This window comes from Mauremys reevesii, linkage group 6 (assembly GCF_016161935.1).
Source record: "Mauremys reevesii isolate NIE-2019 linkage group 6, ASM1616193v1, whole genome shotgun sequence".
Taxonomy (NCBI): Eukaryota; Metazoa; Chordata; order Testudines; family Geoemydidae; genus Mauremys; species Mauremys reevesii.
In genome coordinates this window covers 103,381,686-103,396,919 of record NC_052628.1, presented here as the reverse complement: position 1 = coordinate 103,396,919, position 15,234 = coordinate 103,381,686, and the positions used below count along the sequence as shown (strand labels likewise).

Below are 15,234 nucleotides of genomic sequence, written 5' to 3'. Positions count from 1 at the left end.
CGGCACATCCGGGTCTTCGGTGGCGGGTCCCTCAGTCCCTCTAGGAGCGAAGTACCTGCCCACGAATTGCCACCAAAGAGTGGAGCAGCGCAATAGCACTGCTGCAGCTTTTTTTTTGGCTGCCTGAGGCAGCAGAAAACCTGGAGCTGGCTCTGACAGTTTGCACAGAAAATGGTACAAAATCATCAAGATCATAAAACAGACCTTCTCTTGTCTGAGTTTTCCACTGCATCCTATCTACTCTACACATGTCACATTTAGTCTGTAAGCTCTGGTATGGACTGTCTTTATTTTATGCCCTGTATAGCTGTTAGTACATTTGGCATGATTCCAAGTCCACTACAGTCAGTGGAAATCACTCTCATGAGTTCAATGGGTTTTGCTTTAGGCTTTTGTTGCTTATTAACAAGTAATACATTAGTAAATAAGGATATACAAATAAGAATGAATTAATAGAGGGGAACGGCAAGGAAGATGTCATAGAAAGGATAACCGCTGTGGATACAATAAAAATTACTTGATGATTTACATGTCTTTTCTCTAGGTACCAGGAAACTTTTAACAGCCCTATAATTTATTATCTGTATTGCAGTTAGACACTGCAAACCAGAAGAGGAGTCATGTTGTTAAGGCATTGGAGTGGGATTAAAGATATCTGGTTTCAATTCCTTATTTTGCCACAGACTTCTAGTGTGACCTTGAACAACTTGCTTAATCTGTCAGTGCCTCAGTTCCCCATCTGTAAAACAGGAATTATATGTCCTTACCTCACAAGTATATTGTGAGGATAAATCCATTAATCTTCATGAGATACTCAGCTAGTATGATCACAGGGGCTATACAAGTACCTAGAAAAACACTAGGAACACAGGTTCTTTGCCCTAAGAGTATACCGGCTAATTTAAGACAATGTATGACAAACAGTGGTGAGGACTGAGGAGGAGTGTAATGGCAATAAATTCACACAATTATGTGCCTTATCTACAGTACATACACATATTAGTTGTTCCCAATCATTTAAAAGTGTTTTTGGCATGATCACAATTAGCTGGTTGATTTCCAGTAGGCACCACAACAGAATTGGGTCTTGAGATGGGATTTGAAGAAGAATCTGGTGGCCTTATGACCATCAAAGTCCAAAGAGGAAGTAGTAATAGAGAAACTGTAAAAACACAAAAAAAATTAAAAAGGGAAGAAACTGAGGTGTTTAGGCTGCCAAGATCCAGCAGTTTGCAAACTCACAGAAAGGGAAAAGTATTAACAGAGTTTTAAAGGGAAGAGGAGGTGAAGAGAAGTGGGAACTTATCACAAGAATTTGCAAAAATGTGCTCCAAGGAGAAGTTTTTCTCTTGAAAATGAAATACTATTTAAATTTAATTTAATTTGCATGCTACCTTTATTGGGCATACACTTTACAGAGATATTTTCTCTCCCCAATGGGTAGGTTTTTTTGTGAGAAGATTCAATACATTACATTATGTCAAAAAAAAGTAAATGTTTAAAAGGGCAAATAAACTCTTCCAAAGAAACCTCACCTCATAGGGCTGAGGGGAAATTACAAAGACACCTTATAAAAGCTTCTCCCAGGGACAGAGAGGCATAGTGAGCTGTTGCTATTTCCATGGAAACATGAAGAAAGATTTCATGTCATGCCCAAGCTGTGGAATGATAGAAGTGGCTTGAAGGATGAATGTGTAAATATGCTGGTCAATAGCTCCAGAAGGAATGCTATTTTAATGACATCAAATTTAGAATAATTTGAGGTGAGCACAAATGCCCTTAGCAAAACACTCCAGAAACAAGAGTTGCTTTCACATACAGCAGAAAGGATTTTCTAATTCCAAGGTCCTTTGTCTTTCTTTTAAGAAACTGCCTGTACAATGATGCCAAACATGCTACACAGACCTGGCCTACGGTTCTGGGAAAGTGGGAGCAGTTTATGCTTTTCAGGAGAAGCTAAAGTGACAGAAACAGGACCTTTTAAATATTATCCTTTCCAAGCTACTGGAGCCAGTTCTGGCCTAAGACATCACTGCTACACATAATTAGGCTGGAGTAATTTTATTTGCAGGAATGAGTTTTCAAGTCATTTTCCTCTTTCATCACATTCACAGAAACTAATTATTTGTAGGATGTGCATGTGTGGCCAGATCCGTTCATTATTGCTTCTGTGCTGCAGATCTGTCTAGGGACGTGGAGGTTGTATGTTATTAGATGCAAAAAGTGTGGTATTCTTGTTTAACTACAGTACAGTCAGCAATCTGGCCTGAGGGTTTGGGGACGCACCCCCTGTGGCGCTGTAGAGTTGTCAGCATTATGCCCAGACCCTTAAATAAAAATATTTCACGTATCTACCAAAAGCATTTAATTGAATTTAGTGGTCTCCAGTTACCTGAAGCTTACCACCATTGCAGTCAGAAATAAGTTAGCCATTATAGTATGCGCCCACTCTACATGTGCAGTACTAACAGCAGAGGGCATTGATGGATTCTTGTAAAAGGTCGTGTGTCAGGTCTGACACATGAGCTGTGGAGAACACCATCATCATTTTGGTGCTGTGGTGTTAAGTAGAGTTCCTTATACAACAATGTATACCAAAGGCCTTTGTTTTAATCATTGTTCTGTGATTTTCTCATCCATCATCATTCACAACGGCCACTGACATACACAAATATGGTTGGCTCATCTCTTAGTGGGAAGGCTTTAGGCAGGGTGTTGGAAAACATTGCACAGGTTCTTCATTCTGTTAATTAAGTATTTTCTGTCTGTACCTATACTTGTGATTAGCACACACTAAGTTTTCACTGCAGACAACATGGTCAGTGTTTTCTTATTCTGAGAGAGAAAGTGGCAATGTGAAAAGGGGGACACCTACCCTGAGAAAAAAAGAGAAGCATGAGGAAGGATCATCAGAGCTGTTGAGGGAAAGAACAGATTATGGGGAAAGAGGAAAGTAGCATGGAGAAAATCTGAGCCCTAAAAAATTAATAATGAACTCCATGTGGAAAATCTGCAGCAACTGTTTGAGATCATATGCATATTTTTAGGGGTGCAGGGGAAACACCATTCTGACTTCACTTAGTTGGCAAGTATGGATCACAAACCAGAGAGAGACTGAATACTATCCTGCAGAGTTCACAGTTGGCAGACAGACAGCAAAGAATTTAAGGGCTGTTTATCCTAACAGACAAAAGCATAACAAGATCCAATGGCTGGAAGTTGATGCTTGAAAAATTCAAATATTTTTTCCCTTTTTTAAAAAAAAAAAACAAAAAAAAAACAGTGAGGGTAATTAACTGTTGGAATAGCTTGCCAAGAAACATAGTGGATTCTCCATTGGCTGAATGCTTTAAATCAAGATTAGATGTTTTTTCCCAAAATAGATGCTCTTTTTTAAATACAAGCTATGGGGATTTATGCAAGGATTACTACATAAAATACTCTTGCCTCTATTACACAAGAGGTCAAACTACATGATTACAGTGATCTCTTCTGGCCTTATGAATGTCTAAAAAAATTAATATGGTCTAATAGTATCTGGCAGGAAAGAAATGTGTATGTATACATTATTCTACATGTATGAGGAACTCATGCTAAGGTGATGGGCACTATGTAAAGAGCTATATCTTTATACGTGTCTAAGATAGAACTGGTCAAAATGTTGTAGCTGAAAGACGGGGGTTCATTTTTTATTTTATACTATATGTTTGTGAAACTTCCAACAAATAGAATGAACACAAGGAAATATTCCATTTTTAATAGAAATTGTTTCATTTCAGTTTCTGAATGCTGATTTTTAAAATTTTGAATGATTCCCCCCTTTCTTTCTACCATTTTCCACTGAATCCAAGGAAATAATGATATCTAGAGATTTGAGATTCCCTTTAACCCTCTTATTTTCTTTTTTTTTCCCCTCCATTTTTCCCCCATTCTGTAAATTTTCAAAACTTCAACTTTGCAAATGTTAGAGATAAAAGAACAAAATGACACTAATTCTGTCTTGTCACAGTTCAGGGCAGTTGCACCTGAATTTCTCCTCAGAAGTCAAACATAACATAAGAACGGTCATACTCGGTCAGACTAAAAGGTCCATCTTACCCAGTATCCTGTCTTCCAGAAGTGGCCAATGCCAGGTGCTCCAGAGGGAATGAATAGAACAGGTAATCATCAAGTGATCCATTCCCTGTCACTCATTCCCAGCTTCTGACAAACAGAGGCTAGGGACAACATCTCTGCCCATCCTGGCTAATAGCCATTGATGTACCTATCCTCCATGAATTTATCTAGTTCTTTTTTGAACTCCGTTATAGTCTTGGCCTTCACAACATCCTCTGGCAAAGAGTCCCACAGGTTGACTATTTGTTATGTAAAGAAATACTTCTTCCTGTTTTTTTTAAATCTGCTGCCTATTAGTTTCATTTGGTGACCCCTAGTTCTTGTGTTATGAGGTGTAAATAATACTTCCTTATTTGTTTTCTCCACACCAGTCATGATTTTATATACCTCATTCATATTCCCCCTTAGTTATCTCTTTTCCAAGCTGAAAAGTCCCAGTCTTATTAATATCTCCTCATACGGAAGCCATTGCATACCCCTAATCATTTGAGGCCCTTTTCTGAACCTTTTCCAATTCCAATATATCTTTTTTGAGATGGGGTGACCACATCTGCACTCAGTATTCAAGATGTGGGCACACCATAGATTTATATAGAGGCAATGTGATATTTTCAGTCTTATCTATCCCTTTCCTAATGATGCCCAACATTCTCTTTGGGTTTTGACTGCCACTGCACATTGAGTGGATGTTTTCAGAGAACTATCCACAATGACTCCAAGATCTCTTTGAGTGGTAACAGCTAGTTTTGACCCCCATCATTTTATATGTATAGTTGGGATTATGTTTTCCAATGTGCATTACTTTGAATTTATCAACATTGAATTTCATCTGCCATTTTGTTGCACAGTCACTTAGCTTTGAGAGATCCTTTTGTAGCTCTTCACAGTCTGCCCAGGACTTAACAATCTTGGGTAGTTTTGGATCATCCGCAAATTTTACCACCTCACTATTTACCCCTTTTTCCAGATCATTTATGAATATGTTGAATAGGACTGGTCCCAGTAGAGACCCCCTGGGGGACACCACTATTTACCTCTCTCCATTCTGAGAACTAACCATTTATTCCTACCCTTTGTTTCCTATCTTTTAACCAGTTACCTATCCATGAGAGAACCTTCCCTCTTATCCCATGACTGCTTACTTTGCTTAAGAGCCTTTGGTCTTAGGCTTTATGAAAATCTAAGTACACTATATCCACTGAATCTCCCTTGTCCACATGCTTGTTGGCCCCTTCAAAGAATGCTAGTAGATTAGTGAGGCATGCTTTCCCTTTACAAAACCCATGTTGACTCTTCCCCAACAAATTATGTTCATCTACGTGTCTCATAATTTTGTTCTTTACTATAGTTTCAACCAGTTTACCCAGTACTGAAGTCAGGCTTACCGGCCTGTAATTACCAGGATCATCTCTGGAGCCTTTTTTAAAAATTGCTGACAAATTTGCTATCCTCCAGTCATTTGGTACAGAAGCAGATTTAAATTATAGGTTACAGACTACAATTAGTAGTTCTTCAATTTCACATTTGAGTTCCTTCAGAACTCTTGGGTGAATACCATTCTGGTCCTGGTGACTTATTACTGTTTAGTTTATCAACTTGTTACAAAACCTCATCTATTGACACCTCAGTCTGGGACAGTTCCTCAGATTTGTCACCTAAAAAGAATGGCTTAGGTTTGGGAATCTCCCTCACACCCTCAGTCGTGAAGACTGATGCAAAGAATGCATTTAGTTTCTCCACAGTGGGGCACCCACTCTCAGGCTTCCAGCTCTCCAGCCATTACCTTTCTGGGTGAAGACTCATGTCTCTCTCCCCTCTGACCAATGTATTTCCAGCCTGCACCGTTCCCTGTCTTCAGTGTGTTATTCCCAGAACAGATTGGGTGTCCTTTGGCAACCTCTTGCTTTCTCTTCAGAGAAATAGATGTCATTGCTACATCTACAAGTTACCACACAGTTCTTTATATGCAAGCCTATTTTATTCTTAAGGTAAAAGCACCAAAATGAAAATATATTAAAAACAATATAAAAATCTATGTACATGCTAATAAGCTTCGCAGAGTTCCCCCTAACATGGATTCTGGCTGGAGCAGTTCTTCAAACCCCAGCCCAAGGGGGTTCCTTGTGGTTGTAAGTTCATTACAGCTTCAACTCAGAACAAACACTCCTAACATGTTTAATCCACACTAAATACAGGTCTTTGAGCTGCAGTTTTCAGGAGTAGGTAATTAGTAGACAATGGGTATTCCTCCCCATGGCATAGCTTCCAGAGGGTGGATTTGAAGTGGGGCATTTGCATTCCCCAGGTACTTCCTAGGAAATCCACTTCACAGATACTATTCCCCCCACCCCCCAAAAAAAGTCCTTCAAGTTCCTAATACCTTCCAGAAATTGCATGTCAGTGTCCTAGAGAAGGTAATACATAATTCCACAATAACACATACAGAATTGCATTGTTAATACAATCATCTCCAGAGATGGGAAACTTAGTCCAATAAACTTCATTCAAAATATTGTAGGTTATATTCTCAGTCTATCACATGCCCCTATAACAGACAGTAACTTTCCCCATTTGAAAGGAACAGAGTAGAAAAAGGGGGAAAAATGAAATAGGGGCAAACCTATTATTCATTTTATTGCACTGTGTGACAAAAGGAAAAACTAAAAAGGAGGAGGAAGGAAGAAAAGTTAAATGTGGTGTGAAATTTTAATGTTTTGAAATTTGAAATAAAAAAAAATGTTGAGCAAATGTTTTAAACAATGCAAAATCATTCCATTTCAAACCTTGGAAATGGAAGCTATTTCCAAATGTTTCATTATTCCCCACCCCCCCATTTTTTCAACCAGCTCTAATATAAGAACTGCTGAAGGCGGAGTGTATGTCGTCTTGTTTCTTTAATTTTATTTAATGTCTTCAGCTTATTCTTTCATAGATTCCCAGAAAGAAACACAGTGATCATCTGACCTCACGTATAACACAGGCCATAGAACATCCCCAAAATAATTCCCAAAGCATATCTTTTAGCTTACCTCTCCATTCTCTGTATATTTTATGTAGCATAATCTGTCGTGAGGAAGTGTTGTGTATTTCTTTAATTATCTGCATTTTACTGTAGACAAGGGCAGTATATTTGCCTGGCTCAACAGGACAGGTCTCATTGGTTCTTCTAAGAAGGAATCTGTTCAGAGGGAAAAGGGATTGAGAGACTCTCTGCATGTGATGAGAAAGATGAAGCTTCTGCTCTCACAGCAAGAACATTCTATTATTTAACAGAGGTGTTAGTTGGCAATGTTTTTCTTCAGCACCTCCAGAGTATGTTAAGTGTGATGCCATTTTGTGTGATATGTACCTTATTCTTATTTGGAGAAGGGGCAAAAAGAAGATGCTGCCATTCTCTGTCAGAGTTGTATACTGGGGATTTAATGTATGGGTTTTGGTTTATGTATAAAGGCTTGATCATCATATGTAATCCTCTTGCCACATGTGTGGCAAGCATAGCTGTCAAATGAACTATTCCATGGATCTACCTAAATAGTTCCCTTTCAGAACCACTGAACTCCTTCAGAGTTGTGCAAAGGAACTGGAGTACAATGAAGGACACAGCCTCAAATGCCTAGATCAAGACTGATAGATGTGAATGAGATATACCATTGCCAATATTTGAGCTGGGCACAAAATATCCATAAGTGCACCAAAGTCCATAAAAAGCCTCAGCCCAACTATGCAATATTTAGAAAATAAAAGAAATATAGATGATTTGAAAGCAAATAAGTTTTGAACCATACCTGATAACTCTTTGACAAAGGGAAAAGAGAAGAAGAAGGAGGTAAAGAGCATGCCAAGCTAAAGGACAAGGCCATGTACTGGAAAGACTCTTAAATACATGAACTGCTCTGCAGCATGGCAATGCCAAAATAAATTTAATGTGGGAAGTTAAAAGTATGCTCCTTTTAATCTGTTTTCTGGCTCCGAGCATTAACTATCTTCCCAGTCAGGGACTGCCGTTCTAAATTCCCCTCTATATATTTTTGGTGGTTTGCATTGCCTCAGCCTGCAGCTGTGGGACTTTCCTGTCCTCCTTTAGGAAATTCAGAAATAAATCACTGACTAAAGTTATACAAAAACATGGTGTTAAACATTGGACCTTTTTCACTGTTTGTATGAAACTATTGGCAGGGGGAAATGGAAAAAAGTGAACTCATTAGCAATCAACCCCAAACCACTGTGGATCTGTTACATTAGCTAGATTCCCTTAAGGCTTATGTAGAAAAGCTCTGAGAAAACACCACACAGGACTGAGAGATGATTAATCTGCTTCCACACTATTTTAAGACTCTCACTTAAAGAGCAACTCTTGTTTACTGAAAGGTTTCAGAGACATCCTCACCCCTTGGGAAAGAGGGTTTGCAATGAGCTGGGAGAACAAGGCATGGTGCTTATTGCTGCTGGTCATTGTTACTGACCTTCAGTTAACTGTGAGGTTTAGTTAACTGAAGAGTTAGATAATTGGGGCTGCTGAGCTAATTGAGTCCCTGACTTGGCAAAGCTTGCTCTTCCTTTCTTCAGTTACCTGCGGTATACTGGGGGGCAGGGTAGGGTGGGGTGAGAGGAAAGGGAGTCAGAAAAATGGTTTCTTGTTATCTGGAAAATTAACATTTACCTCAGAAACGTTCATGCTTTAGCCCATGGTAAAGGGTAACTTTCCCACAGTACAAACACATGTTACAGTGGCTCCCCTATAAATTGATTCTGGCCAAATAAACTCTGCCCTAAGAACCACACAGCTCCAAATGACTTCAATGGCAGACAATCCATGTGGGCAGAATTAACAAACAGATTTAAATGCTATAGCTACTGTCCTGAAAATGTTTTAATGACAGATTTGTCTATGTACCTATGTTCCTAGTTTGTTTTTTTAATCTGTTACTAAGAGTTACATAGAGAGCTGTAATTTTTATTAACACTGAGGGATGAGATAGAATCCTAGTTAAAGAAGAAGGGAAACAGATCTCTTCTGTTTAAGAACTGTGTGTCTCCTCATTATCTTTTTATTACTAATGCAAATCTTGGGAGCATTACTTAGTGCAAAGGAGAGTATGGAACCTCCCAGCTACTTTAAGTGTCTCTCTACACTTCTTCCCTTCTGCGTCTGCATGAAATTCAAGATTCTCTATCATGTTTTCCATAGATTCCAGAACTTGGTTCCTGGCTTTTTTTTTTAAAAGCCCAATTTTGGCCCCACTGTAGACTTTGTACTCTCTTCAGGTGGCATGCAGTGGCTAAAGAGGTCACTCTCTGAATGCAAGAGCAGCTATAATTAGGCACGCACTGCCTCTGCTGTAGGTGTGGGGCTGGGAATGTGTTCAGGTCAGGAGAAGGAGTAGTCAGAGTGTTTTGCATTTTAGATATTCTGTGTTATGAAACAGGCCTTACAAATCCACAGGAAGGCTGCCATAAGTTAGAGTGAAGAATCAGGCACCTGGGGCTCTCTCTGTATTTTGATGTTGCAAAGCCAGTTTAACTACCCATTAGGGAAATCCCCAGGTAAAGGGGAATTATTCACCTACCACACATTTGTAATGGGGGTGATCAGCAAAATAGGAGACTGGCTGGAGAGCTGCTGTGCTCCAGCAATCCCTGGCTATCAGAAGGATCTCTTGCAGAATTCTGCAGCAAATACAACTTACCAAACCTGAAGGCAACACATTTTTGTGGAGTTAGGCAGGTGCCTAACTCATTCTCATAAGAAACAATTTAGGCATCTAAATGATCTGATTCCAGGAGAGAGGATCCCAGTTGTGGATAGCTAGCAGAGATAGTCATCTTCCTGTAGCATGTATTTAGGCATCTAGCACACCTCTCATCAGCATCTCCCAATAGATCCCAGCTTTCTTAGACTGCATTGTAAGGTACCTCTCTCCTGCTATACATTGTATAGGAAGCCTAAGTACCTAACTCAGGCTTTGTGGGTAACAATGCTGTTTCTGTGATTTTTCTAGGCAGCTAGAAGTTCTCCATCACAGTGTTCAATGTCACAATGCCCAAGTTCCTTTGTGGATCCAGGCCATAGTACCTTCTATTAGCTCAATACTGATCTGGGTTCCTACTCCTCCCAGAATTTCCTCCTTCTAATTCACTCAGTCTGCAAGGAGTACCCCGCAATGAGCCAACAAATTAATTTCAGTACTAATGGGCCAGATTTTCAAAGGTATTTAGGCAGCTTTGTTTCACATACTGAGTAGTTATGCGAGAGGAGTCTATGCTTGAAAACCTAAACTCATTCCTTAAGAGAACTATTTACAGGGATGCTCTAACTGCAGCGAGCATTCCAGCCATGTTAACACCAGCTGACTTCCTGGTACTTCTTCCAAACTCTTCCCTCCTGAAACTTGTGCTTCACCCTCCAAGTTCCATACAGGTAGCTAAACCCCTAAAGATGCAGAAAGGGGTGTAGTGATTTTCAAAAGGGTCTAGGTGCTTTTGAAAATCTCCCCCCCCCCCCCAGCAGCTATATTCACATTTAAGTATTGAAATATCTTTGAAAATCTGACCCCAAGGTCAAAATTTTCAAACTTGGGTGCATAAAATAAGGAATCTAAATCCAAAATTAGGCAGCCAAATAAAAGTGAGGAGTGTGCAACATCTACATCATCCATCAATGCTTATGGATATAATCTGTAGTATCTGTCACACAAAGGCTTTCAGAAGAGATTTGAAGAAAGCAAAGGAACCAGGCCTACATTTTCAAACTTAGGTGCCTAAACCAAGCAAGTGCATGCGTAGGAAAGTACATAAGTAAAAGCTCATTTGTTTTTCAGAGGTGTCAACACTGAAATTAATGAGAGCTGTAGGTACTCAACTATGAAAATCAGGTCATTTTTATGTAGGTGCCCACATATGTGTTTAGGTGCTTAACTTTATGCTCTGGCTGTTTGTTAATACATCTCTGCAAAACTTGCTTCAGAGGGTTTGTACAGATACTTTATTCGGTTTTATCCATGTGGCTTTGCACCCTCCCCACTCAATTTTTGCTTTGAGTTTCATGTTCAAACAAACTCAGACTCTCAAAGTAAAACTGCCGAGTTGCACCTGGTTTCATGTTGAAATCTTGAAAACTGCATATTTCACATCATGTAAAATGATAAAGTAACCCAGTTTCAAGTCAGCTAATTAACCAAAAGAAATGGATATTTTTTCCCCAAGTAGATGTAGGTTATTCAGAAGCACACCTCTTAACCATCATTAAACCACAGAAATATTTAGCTGTATCCTTTTCTGGACACTTTAATATTTACCAGTATGTATTGTTAGCCTACCTCAGCTTTCAGTAAAGGGCTCTCTTTTATCCTTCCAATTTGTTAAGACCAAAGAAGCAAAACAGTGGAAGTGGTATGGGCCTTATAATTTATTTTGACAAGCCTCATTGATTTTAATGCTACATAGCCATTAATTGCCAGTAATATCTCCTAATCCAGGTGTAATTGATTAGCAGTTAGAGCTATTTTTCTGTTTGCTTTAAGAAACTACCCATCCCAGTCAGAAAGATATGACATCATTAATTCTGCCCTGCTGCTTTAAGGGAAATTAATAATCAATGTCCCTTATGCTCCCTTTAATTTGCACTGTAATATGGACAAAATAGTCTACTTAACCTGACTGAGAAATATGTGGTAAAACAGATTCTTCAGCATTAGCTGAAATCTACTCTTTCCTGGCTTTGAGTTTTAAAAACACAGAAGAAAGAATCAGTGCACTTTAAATCAACCTTAGAATCAATTATGCAGAATACTGCAAGTGCCCTCCTCATTCCCAGTGCACTTTCATAACAGCTGTATTGATCTAGTAGGCTTATCTATAAACAAAAGGCTTTTGGTATAATCATTTGACCCTTTGCAGACCAGCACTAAAGATAAATCCTCCCGATTGCCAGCAAGACATAATACAAAAGCATTTCTTCAGATTCAGTTCCTTAACTGTGTAACAGTCTTTGTAAAATTGATTTGAATGCAAATATTTTGGCTAGATTCTATGCTGAGGACCCTGGAATAGCCTTGTAGGCATGGTGTCGTGTCATTGTATCACTGTCTCAGCTTTGTTTGCAAAACATGAGGGAGACTGGTAGCTAATCCGATGTTTTTATCTGAAGGGTTTATGCACTAATGGTTGAGGACTGATTAAAAATGAGGTCTCACCTACTGTTTCATGCCTTAATCTTTATGAATAATGATTTTTCTCTGATATTTTACAGATATCTTCTAATTATGCCAAGTCCCACAGATTGGCCAGGGGACTCATATTTTTGTGCCTGTTTTGATAGGAAAGGAGTTTACACAACAATCTGTAACCAATGAGGTTCTGCGGTAATTAGTAAATCACAGTGTTAATACTGTAAGCATGGATATAGAATAGAAAACTGCATGTCATGCTGCCCCCTGCTGTAATATAGAAGGCTCAATGTCATTCCTACCCAGCATCAACTTAAATAACATATCCTATGTATATGAAACTACATCAACAATGCTGTACATAGAAGTGTTTAATAAAGTACTTTGTTTTTGCCTTGTACCTTTAATAATCAGATTAGTAGCTGATTTTTTTTAATCAGTGCTGTAAATAATTGCATAGTGCAGTGCAATGTCAATAACTGCCTATTGTTGGGTATTCTTGACTCACAGCAGAATTTACTGCCATATCATATCACAGTCCTAAGTCCTCTTAGAATTTATTTCCTCCAGTAACATACAAGACTTACCTTTTTCAATGAACACAAGATTGGCTCTGCTCCACACATCACTGATAATGAGTCAACAGATCATTGTGATCTTTGGTACCTTATTAAAAAATACACTAATTAATACAGGATTTTACACTAATATTATCTGTGTAGCATATGCTAAAGCATTTTATTTTACTCTTGATCTTTTGGGAAACACAGTAGTAAGCTCTACTAGATAAAATATAGAAAAAAAATCAATTGCCAAGCAAATACTGGCAAAGTGTTTTTGAGTACATACACTGGGTGTGAGCAATCACTATTCTATGAGCAAAATGGTTTTACTATGGAAAATCACTGGTAGGAAACTTAGTTGATTAAAAAATAATAAATAATATAACTCTTAGGGCTTAATACTCTAGTGCCTTCCATCTTGAGTAGTCATCAACATCAAAGTAAAGTGGGTGTAAGATGCTACCATTCTAATTAATTATTTTTTTCATATTTTTTTTACACAGTACACAGTGTAAAAAAGAAAAAAAGCTAGCTAGAATGGACCTGAAGCACTGTGTAGCCTACCTTCCAAATTAGAAAACTCAGATATCTACCAAAAACCTTGACTGAAATGCCTTGCATTAAACAGTAATATAACATCTCTTGACCTATGCAAGCACAAAGTGGTGGTCAACAGACATTTATCAGACATTCATAAGTCTTGTTCTTTTCTTTCTCAAAAAAAAATCAAACAATTTCAGGAGGGTGGGATTGGTGCCCCCTCCCATACTCACTCATTTTTTTTTCAGGCACTGCCCTGCCTGCCTGCCTGTGCAAACACACTGTGGTTTCAGATGTTCTCTGTGTGCATAGTTTTCAGGAGCACATTGTGGTGGGGTAAAGTAGCTAGTTCCATTCTAGCCAGTGCTGATTTGTTCAGCATTAACTTGCCTTGGAAGTTGAGTTGGATTTCACACTACTTTGCCAGAGCAACATGCTGTATATAATGGCTGCTCTCTAACTCCACCACATTCCTAAAGGCCACACACCTCACGTCACACTTTGCTACATATCATAATATGACATAGTTACCTTTCCCTTCTGGGTGGACTTCCCAGGCCCTTTGTGCTTTACTATAACATGTACCCATCTGCTCCCTTCCACTCTGCTTAGTGCAGGGGAACATATGGCCCTAAATACTGAACTCTAATTTCTTGCCACACCTTCAATTACATTGCCATATGCTCTAGTATTATACTGTAATTGCTGCGACTTGGTGCTAGAAAAACAAAAGGGGCATTTCACATGCCAACAGGTTTACTTCATGTATATAATAAACAGAAACAGCTGTCACCACTCCATCCTCAAATAAACTGCTGATTTGCCTTAAATCAGTTGCTTTCCTAATTTAACCATTTAAACGCCTGCAATAATTCCCCACCAGCTAATTTTTCTTCATTTTCCATAATAAAAAAATAGTTTTCACAATTTTACAACTCACTCCCTCCCTTTCTGCACTCCAGTATGCTCAGTGTGAAAATTTCTGTCTCCCAATTGCTAGAGAGGAGTATAGATCTGGAAAGAGACGAATGATGTGCTCTGTTAATTTTACAAGGATTCTATATTTTAGGAAATTCTATGCTGATTGACTACATTATACTCCTGCCTATCTTAGAAGACCAAAAAAAAAAGAATCACTGTTTTTTGTAGTAAGTAGGACAGCACTCCCAGTGATATTTTTGAATTGCAAGCACGTGGCTGCAATTCAAAAAATCTATTGGAAGAACATTTGTTAAATGTGCAGGTACTCTGGATTTCTGTTGTTCATGGTGATGGTATAAAAGCTTCATTTCCCACCCAAATTCTTGATCAGCTCCATCTGATATTTTTCTGGACTTTAACTATTGAAGAGCAACTGAATTAAACATACAAAATGAAGAGGTCTTGTAAATAAAATCCAAATCCCAGGGCAAGAGGCCATATGTTGAGACACCAGAGCACACATTCAGGAGTTGAGATCCACTAAGCCTAGAAGAAGATGGCAGGTCATCAGGAGTCACTCATGGTTACTCACTTCCCTACCTTATGCTGCACCATCTCTGGCCTCAGCATAGGTTAGAGCAGTACAGGGGTTCCTTGAATCTAAGCAAACGAGCATAGTCTCCATGGATCATTTGCCAGATGAGAATTCCTGAAGCACAGATGCACTCTGGGTGTACCCCATCCCATCTGGGCATACTCCTGTGCCACCCTCTCTCCTAGCTTTGGCAAAGAGATTATGCCTCTTTGCCAAAGCTAAGAGAGAGGGTGGCACAGGAGCTAACTGTGGTGGATTTATGCCACCAAAAAGCCTCCAACACCACACACCAGGAAAATTCTCAGAAGACTAGATGGAGCCAAAATCTACCCCT

General features: G+C 38.9%; 1 long non-coding RNA gene across 2 annotated transcripts in view; it reads right to left on the bottom strand.

Annotated features, from left to right (window-relative positions):
* The window catches only part of LOC120407453, a 32,616-nt gene extending 18,634 nt beyond the window's left edge, over positions 1–13,982 (bottom strand). For both annotated transcript variants that reach the window (XR_005599981.1, XR_005599982.1), the window contains exons 1-2: positions 13,916–13,982; positions 12,869–12,947 (exon numbers count right to left, since the gene is read on the bottom strand). This is a non-coding gene — a long non-coding RNA (uncharacterized LOC120407453). The remainder of the gene's footprint in view (positions 1–12,868; positions 12,948–13,915) is intronic.
* Between the last annotated feature and the right edge of the window lie 1,252 nt (positions 13,983–15,234).